Here is a 9073-nt window from a genome sequence, read left to right as displayed (position 1 = left end):
GTCCTAAATTGTGCCTAAAGCAGCCCCAAATTGTCCTCAAAGCAGTCCCAAACTGTCCCCAAAGTAGTTCCAGATTGTCGCCAAAGCAGCCCCAAACTGTCCCTAAAACAGCCAGTTCCAGAATTGTCCCCAAAACAATGTCCCCAAAAACAGCCCCAAAGTGTCCCCAAGCAGCCCCACACTGTCCCCAAAACAGCCCCAAAGTGTCCCCAAGCAGCCCCACACTGTCCCCAAAACAGTTCCAGATTGTCCCCAAAGTGTCCCCAAGACAGCCCCAAAGTGTCCCCAGGCCCCGAGGGGCAGTGCCCAGCCCCAGCCCTGCTGATCAGGGTGCTGCCCAGAGCAGGGTTTATTTGGGGTTTTTTGGGGAGCGCTGGGGCTGTCTCTGTGCCCTCTGTCCCCTGTCCCCTCCTGTGGTGCCACAGCCACTCCCTGCCCGGGCTGTGCCTCGCTGGGGGGACAAAACCTCCTGGGAGGGCTGAGGAACCCCGGCTGCCCTGGCTCTCCTGTGAGAGGAAGGGATCCACAGCATTCCCTGCATCCCTCCTGCAGACCCCACTCCTCATCTGGGGGAGCAACCAGCTCCCCTCGTGTCCCTGCTCCCCAAATTCTCTTCTTCTTCTCTTCCTTCTGATTCTCCACGATTTCCTTGTTCCACCACCAACCCAGCCCAAGCCAGGTGAATTCGGTGCTCTCCAGGAGGAGGAGGCAAAGTCTTTGTGGCCCAGGGAGCAGCCCTGACTTTTATTCCGTTCCTCTCCACAGGATTATTTGGAGTTCGACCTTGCAGGGAAGGAGGTGTTGCATGAACTCATGTCAAGGTTAACCATTCCCGTGGTACTGCAGGGCAATTTATTGCTCTGAGGGCCTTGGGAAGGAGGAAACCACCCTCAGAGCCTGGAAAAAGCAGGGAAATGAAGTGTTGGGTTTGGAGATGAGCACACACGAGGTGAGAAAATCCAGGTGAGGTCACATCCTGGGCACCTGAGAGGTGCTGGGGGCAGCACGAGCTGTTCTCCTTCCTCCTTGCCTTGTTTGTGCTGGGGATTCTCTGTTCCCCGTGGGAACGGGGAGCTGCTGCAGAAAATAACAATAAATGACATTGTCACGCATGGCACTCGCTCCTGATTGATTTTGGGGACCTGGCAGCATTTCCTGCGCTTGGCAAAACACCTCTCCAGGATGTGGGAGAGCTGGAGGTGACAGCCAGCCGCTGTCCTGGGGTGTCCCAGCCATCCTGGAGGTCCTGGCCACCTCTCTGGGATGTGGGAGAGCTGGAGGTGACAGCCAGCCGCTGTCCCGGGGTGTCCCAGCCATCCTGGAGGTCCTGGCCACCTCTCTGGGATGTGGGAGAGCTGGAAGTGACAGCCAGCCGCTGTCCCGGGGTGTCCCAGCCATCCTGGAGGTCCTGGCCACCTCTCTGGGATGTGGGAGAGCTGGAGGTGACAGCCAGCCGCTGTCCTGGGGTGTCCCAGCCATCCCTGAGACCTGTGCAAAGCTGAGGGTGTCAAACCCTTCAAGAACAAAAACTGAACCCAGGAATGCCCCAATCTTCCTCTGGAAGAAGCCACGGGATCATCCCACCTTTATTTCCTTGGAGAGAGACCAAACCAGTGCTGCTGGCGGTGTTTTCCACATGAAATGCCATTTAAAGCTGCATATCCACACCTGTAATTCCAGCAGAGCCCCAGAGCGAAGCAGGCACAGGAACTTCCCAAGGAAATCAAACTGGCAGGGACACATCTCCCAGCATTGCTCCACAGGGGTCAGCCAGGTTTTCCTCTCCCCGAGCAAGAACTTTAATCTCCTTCCCGAGCCTCGGGCAGGGCAGGGAGGGGGAATTAGAGACACCTTAATGAGCCCTTTCTCCTGCACTCTCACCCTGATAATGACCTGGATCAGGCTGCAATTCTGCTTCCAGGTTACACTTTAACCCTGGAGCGGGGCCATGAAGGATCCTCCTGCTCCAAAGCTCGGGTGCCACAGCAGAGGCTCAGCCTGAGGGGTTCCCCCTGGGCCTGGGGATGGGATTAGCCATGATTTCAGCCAGGGAAATGGGGCAGACAGGTGAGGGAAATACATTTCTAGGAAATGTTTAAAGTTTGATGGAAGATTCCCACAACATGCAGAGGTCCTGGCCAGCAGCAGGGAAAGGAGCAGCCTGTGGCTCTGGGATGGATTTCTGCCATCTCTGGACTAAAGGAGCTCAGCTCCCCTGGAAAAGCTTCCTCTGGCACCAGGCTTGTGCAAGGATTCCCTGGCTCCTCCCTGCATCCCATCCTGGAGCTCCCCAGCCCTGGGGGTCCCTGGGTGCTCCACAAGCCCCAGATTCCATGGGAATGGGGAAACAGGGAAGGGCAGAGCTCCAAGCACCTCTGGGCTGCAAAGCCTCAGCCTGGCACTGTCCAGGGCCCCTTGGGTGGGCTTGGAGTGACCTGGGAGAGTGGGAGGTGTCCTGGGGGTGGCACTGATGGCAGTTGAGGTCCCTTCCCACCCAAACCATTCCAGGATTTTGTTTTCCCGTCCCTCTGCAGGTGCTGCAGGAGCAGCCCTGGACGCTGGGAATTGGCTGGGCAGGAGAACCTGGAGGGACAGGAGCCAGGGAATGGCTTCCACCACCAGAGAGCAGGGTTAGGGGGGATATCGGGAAGGAATTCCTGCCTGGGAGGGTGGGAGGGGCTGGGATGGAATTCCCAGGGAGTTGTGGCTGCCCCTGCATCCCTGGCAGTGCCCAAGGCCAGGCTGGAGCCCCCTGGGACAGTGGGAGCTGTGGGCTGTGGTGGGACCAAATGAGCTTTGGGCTCTCCTCCAACCCAAGCCATTCCAGGATTCCATGTGCTGGTTTGGATGGGATTTTGGGAAGAAATTCCTGCCTGGGAGGGTGGGAGGGGCTGGCATGGAATTCCCAGAGCAGCTGGGGCTGCCCCTGCATCCCTGGAAGTGCCCCAGGCCGGGCACCTCAAATCGGCCCCAAATTGTCCCCAGAGCAACCCTGGGACAGTGGGAGGTGTCCCTGCCAGGGCAGGGGTGGCACTGGATGGGCTCTAAGCTCCTTCCAACCCAAACCATTCCATGAATCCACAACTCCATGATCCACACCCCAGCGAGTCCCAGCAGAATCCCCAAAGTTCACCCTCACTCCCAAAACAATCCAGGAACCATCCAAAGCCCCGAGGCTGGGGCAGCAGGAGCAGAGCCCAGGGCCAGGAATCCCAGGAGAAAGGAGAAGCCAGGCAGGGGCAGGCTCGGAGGAGGAGGAGCCCAGGCAGGGGAGGAAGGCTCCTGGCGGGCTGGGGCAGCTCCTCCCGGCCGATAAGGAGCACCTGGAGCTCCTTATCCGAGCCCTCGGCACGCAGGGGCTCCAGAGCCAGACCTGCAGCCCGGCTGATAAGGCAGCAGTGCCCAGCTGCGAGCTGGGCACCCAAACTGGGCTTTATCTCCTGGATCCAGGGGTTTCTATTGCCATTTTTGTCACTCTGCGAATCTCCAGCCTCTCTAACAGCTGAGCCCCACCTGGCTCGGGGGGTTTATCCTCCCCACCAGCAGCACGGGGCTGCCCTGGCAGCTGCCAAAACCCCAGAGCAGCGAATTCAAAGTTATTTTGTTTTAAAAATATAAAATTGGTGTGCTCAGCAGCAGATATCAGTGGTTTTCTTGCCTGGCATGGAATTCCCAGAGGAGTCGTGGCTGCTCCATCCCTGGAAGTGTCCAAGGCCAGCCTGGGGTGGTGGAACTCTGCCCATGGATGATTTAAGGTCCCTCCCAGCCCAAACCATTCCATGATTTTTAATGTGGAAAGGAAAAGGTCCTGGTTTATGGCATTTTATACAGGCTTTAGAGGAGGGGTCAGAGCAAATATAAATGGTTGATTTGATTTTAATCTTATTTGCAGCACAGCCAGCTGGAATTTTATGTCCTCACTGCTTTTTTTTCTGGCAAGTTTGGGTGCCAGATCCTCATAGGAAAGACAGATTCCATGTGGGAATCAATTCCCCATCCCAGGGACACAGACCAGCCCCTTCCCAGCACATCCCATCCTTCCTTAAAAACACCCAAAATAAAATTTAACCCCAAGTCTGGAGCTCTTTCCCAGCCCATCCTGAGCTCCAAGGCAGTGCCAGCCTCAGGAGATCCCTGGAGAAGGGTCCAGCCTGGATTCCCCTGGGAATGGAGAGCCCAGGGAGGTTCATCTGCTTGGAAACCTGACGTGTCCCAGTTATTTTGTTATCTTTACATTTGCAAACTCCAGGAATATAAACAAACAATTCTGTTTTGTCTTCGGGGTGGCCTGACCCACTTTGGGAGCAGCAGCCCCTGGTTTGAAGCCTCCATGAGGTGCTGCTGCCAGGATCAGGGCTGGAAAATCATGGAAAACTGGAATTCCTGCCCTGCCATAGGCTCAGGGCAGGGATTTATGCACTTGGTGTGCTGGTGCTGGGATCAGGGCTGGAAAATCATGGAAAACTGGAATTCCTGCCCTGCCACAAGCTCAGGGCAGGGATTCATGGGGTTCTTTGCCCCCAAAAGTGCTGGAGCCCACCAGAGTGAAACAATTGGATGTTTGGAATGCAGGCAGAGCAGGATCCTTCCCAGCTTTAACCGCATTCCCGAACTTTCTCCTTTTTGCCTGAGTCACCCAGGGATCGGTTTCACCGCCGGGATTTTGTGTAACGTCACCACAGCGTCACCATGAAAGAAATGAGAAAGAACCGAGCCCTGCTGGTGTCTCCAGGGGGTTTTTCCAGCCCCAAACCATCCCAAGGTGGGAAGAGGCAGCGCTGGAGCTCCAGCAGAGCCCGGCAGGGAGCTCCAGCCCCCCGAGCTCCGGGGGTGACTCCCGGAATTTCCCAATTTCAGCGCTCACAGAACCTGACCCAATTCCCCCTCCCCGAGCGGGTGCAGGCAGGGGCAGAGCCCGCCGTGTGTAATTAAAGCTGCTTGGGGATTATTTCCTGCACCCGAGTGGTTGTTTTGGGTTTTGGTTTGTTGGGTTTTTTTTTTTCCCAACTCGCCTTTCTGGTTTGGAGCCCTGCGGGAACAATGGGAGGGCGCAGCTGGAGGTGACTGGGGAGGGACTGGTGGCACCGGGCACAGGCTGGAGCTCCCGGGTTCGTCCTGGCTTTATTTCCAGAAATCAGCAAAATTCCAGCCAGAAAGGAGGGGAAAAGCCTGGCTTTGGGATTAGGGAAGGGAGGGAAGGGAAGGTTGGGAAGGTTTTGGAAGGTTTTGGGAATGGACGGTTTGGGTAAGGAGGTTTGGTGGAAGGAGTTGGCCTTTTGGTCCGGCCGGGCCGGTTTTGGGCCCGGGCCTGTTTGTGCCTCGGCCGGTTTGGGCCGGCCCGGTTTGGGCCCGTTTGGGCCGGGCCTGGTTTGGGCCGGGTTGGGGCCGTTTTGGGCAGGTATTTGGTCCGTTGGGCAGGTTGGGCCTGGCCGGAGCCGGGCCCGGGCAGTTCTGGCGGGCCGGGCCGGGCCGGCAGGACGCCCGCGTCCAATGGCGATAAGAAGCTCACAACAACAGAACACACAAAGAAACAATGGGAACGGAACTTGTATAGGGAAAAGGTTCGAGGGGCGGGAGAAATGAAACAGTGAGAGGAGGAGGGAGGGGTGGGACGGGCGGACAGAAAAGGTGGAAGGAAGGCGCTTGCGGTAGGGGGGGACGGAGGAGGCGGTTAGGCGAGGGGGTCCCTTAAAATTAGGAGGGGGAGGTAGAAAAGAAACGGGCAGAACCGGAGGCATGGGGGGTTGGGAAGAAAAGGGAGAATTAAGGGGGTACGGAAAGAGAGAATGACAAAAGGCGAGGAAGGTAGAGGGAGTAGTTGGGTAGAAGAGGGGTGGGGATAATTGGGGTGCTTTGTACGGTAGCTGGATGGAGAGGGGGGTAGGGAGGAGGGAGTAGTATTCGAGGGGTAGCACAGGGGGAGGGGAAAAGGGAGAAGGGGGGGTTTCCTATTCCTTTCCTTTCCGGTTCATTTCCGTTTCCTTTCGTTTCCTTTCCGTTCATTTTCCTTTCTTTTTCTCCTTTCTTCCGACCTTTCCCCGGAATCTTAAACGAAGAGCTCCACCAGGAGATCTGTCAGGGGGACTTTGGTCCCCTATATGTCTTTCTTGTCGTTTTCATTCTTTTTTTTTCCACCTCTCTTCATTTGCTTCTCTTCTCCTCCCTTTTCCTGTGTCCTTTGGGTGGGCAGGAGAGATTGAGTGCCAGGAGCCAGGGAATGGCTCCCACTGCCAGAGAGCAGGGATGGATGGGATCTTGGGAATTGGGAATTCCTGGCTGGGAGGGTTGAGGGGCTGGGGTGGAATTCCCAGAGGAGCTGGGGCTGCCCCTGGATCCCTGGCAGTGCTGGGCAGGGTTTGGAGCAGCCTGGGACAGTGGGAGGTGTCGGGGTTGGGACTGGATGGGATTTAAGTCCTTCCAACCCAAACCATTCCAGGATCCTGCTCTGCCCTGACCCCTCACAGGGCCTCGGTCAAACTGGTTAATTAATAAATTGGTTTATTTGCCCTGAACTGCTGATGGGTTTCAGCACTTCAGGGCAAATAAACCTGTTTAAAATGGAATTAAAAAGAATGAAGAGAAAATGCTGGAATGAGGACTCCGATGCATTCTGAGCCTTCTGCCACAGCACAAGCAGAGGAAAAACCCCTTGAATCACCCCAAAGCCAGCACAGCTTCGGGAGCTTTGAAACAGGAACATTTCAAGGAATAAATGCAGAAAAGCCAGGAGGAAAATCCTGCTGGGAGAGGATAAAATCGAGAGCAGGCTCCTGGTATTGAAGTGATTTCAGCATTTATTGCAAGAAAAGCAAAGGCCTAAAGCAAGGAGCAGCAGCGTTCCTGCCGAGGATGGAGCAGCGCCAGAGCTGGGTTTTCTTTTCAGCAGAGATGTTCCAGGTGGAGCAGCACCATTCAGGGGGTCAGGAGCTCCTTTTTATCCCGGTTTGTCCCTTTGGGTTGGTTCCTGTTTGGATCCTTCCTCTGCATGAAGGTTTGAGGTGTTGGATTGGCCCTGACAGCTCTGCCCAGGCTGTCCCGTGTCACCTGGGGGTGCTGCACTTCACTGAGCTGTCACTGAGATATTTTATAAAAAATCTCTTTGCCAGGATTTCCTCCTGGGAAGCTGAGAAGCCTCAGGAATGTGAACAATGATTATCTGATTGCTTGGAATGTGGGCTGGAGGTTGTTACCAACAGGGGCATCTTTGGTTCCATGGGAATTGTTTTTAATTAATGACCAAACCCAGTCCAGCTGTGTCAGGATTCTGGTCAGTCACGAGTTTTTATTATTCATTCTTGTCCAGCCTTCTGATGTCTCCTCTCTTTCTTTAGTACAGTTTTAGCATAGCATTTCTTTTCATATAACATCATAAAATAATAAATCAGCTTTCTGAGAACCTGGCGTCAATTCTCATCTCTCACCTCGTCCTGGGACCCCCAACCCCACCACAACTGGTGACCAGGCTGAGGTGAGTTATGGCACCTGGAGCACTGGATTTCTTACAGCGACCCTTCTAACCCCCTTTACAACAGAATTCCAAAGCCACAGCTCGTCCTTAACGATCCATCGACGCTTTCCCAGCAGTTTCTGACCTGATTTTAGCAGGAGAACCCTCCAGCCGCACCCCTTGCTCCCGCACAGCCCCGCAGGGACAGGGACAGGGACAGGGACAGGGCGGTGACCCGGGGTGTCCCTGGGTGATTCCTCCTCGGACAAACCCCGCACGCCGCTCCCTCAGCCCGGGGTTCCCACCCGGCCTGGCCCGGCCCGGCCCGCGCTGTCCCGCCCCGCTCCCCGCGGCGCTGGGCGCTCGGCAAACCCCGAACGGCTCCGGCCCCGGCACCCGAAACCCGACGGCCCCGGCCACGGCAACCCCGACCCCGAGCTGCTCCGTCCCGGCAAACCCCGAACCCCGACGGCTCCGGTCCGTCGGCACAAACCCGAACTGCCCCGGTCCCGCAAACCCCGAACGGCTCCGGTCCCGGCAAACCCCGAACGGCTCCGGTCCCGGCAAACCCCGAACGGCCCCGGTCCCGGCAAACCCCGAACCCCCGAGGTGATCTCTCTACCGGCACAGGCAACCTGGCCGAACCCCGAACGGCTCCGGTCCCGGCAAACCCCGAACGGCTCCGGTCCCGGCAACCCCTCGACCCCGACGTGCTCCGGTCCTGCGGCAACCCCGAACCCCGACAGCTCCCGGTCCCGGCAAACTGTCGCCGAACCCCGAACGTCTGCTGTCCGGGTCCCGCGCTGTTCTCCTCGGTGGCAAACCCCGAAACGTCCTCCGTTCCCCGGCAAACCCCGAACCCCGAACGGCTCCGGTCCCGGCAAACCCCGAACGGCCCCGGCCGCGCTCCGCTCCCGGCCCGGCAGCGCCGCTGGGGGCTGAGGAGCCTCGCCCTGCTCCTCTCCATCCCTTCCCTTTCCCTGCCTTTCCCCTCATTCCTTCTCCTTTTATTTCTCCTGTCCTTATTCCGCTCCCCTTTCCTTTTCCCTTCTCTTTTTCCTTTACTTTTCCTTATTCCTTTCCCCTTTCCCTTCTATTTTCAACTTTCCTTTTCCCTTTCCTTATTTCTTTCCCTTTTCCTTCTCTTTTTCCTTTCCCCTTCCCTTTTCTTTTCCTTATTCCTTTCCCTACTTATTTCAACTTTCCTTTCTCCTTTCCTTCTGATTACCTCTTTCAGCCCGGGGTGTTCCTGATTCATCGCTCCCACCATCGTTCCCTTTATGTGCCCGTTCCCCTTCCCTTACTTCGTTTTACCTTTTTCCTTTCTTTATTCCATTCCCCTTATCTCTTTTCACACCTTTCCTTTCCTTTCCTTTCCTTTCCTTTCCTTTCCTTTCCGCTTTCCTTTCCTTTCCTTTCTTCCTTTTCCTGCCTTTCCTTTCCTTTCCTTTCCTTTTCCTTTCCTTTCCTTTCCTTTCCTGTCCCCCTTTTTTTTCTTCTCCTTTTCCCCTTCCCTTTTCCTTTCCTTATTCCATTCTCCTTTCCCGTCTCTTTTTCAAACTTTCCGTTCCCCTTTCCTTTTCCTTATGCTCTTCCCTTTTTCCTTTCTCTTTTCCTTATTTCCTT

General features: G+C 56.1%; 1 long non-coding RNA gene across 1 annotated transcript; it reads left to right on the top strand.

Moving 5' to 3' along the window:
- Positions 1-2789: 2789 nt before the first annotated feature.
- On the top strand, positions 2790-7396 carry LOC108963195 (uncharacterized). Its single transcript, XR_007779363.1, has 2 exons — positions 2790-5108; positions 6572-7396. It is a non-coding gene; the product is annotated as an uncharacterized LOC108963195 (long non-coding RNA).
- Positions 7397-9073: the final 1677 nt, after the last annotated feature.

The sequence above is a fragment of the Serinus canaria genome, chromosome 22 (assembly GCF_022539315.1).
Source record: "Serinus canaria isolate serCan28SL12 chromosome 22, serCan2020, whole genome shotgun sequence".
NCBI lineage: Eukaryota > Metazoa > Chordata > Aves > Passeriformes > Fringillidae > Serinus > Serinus canaria.
This window is presented reverse-complemented; position numbering and strand designations above follow the sequence as displayed.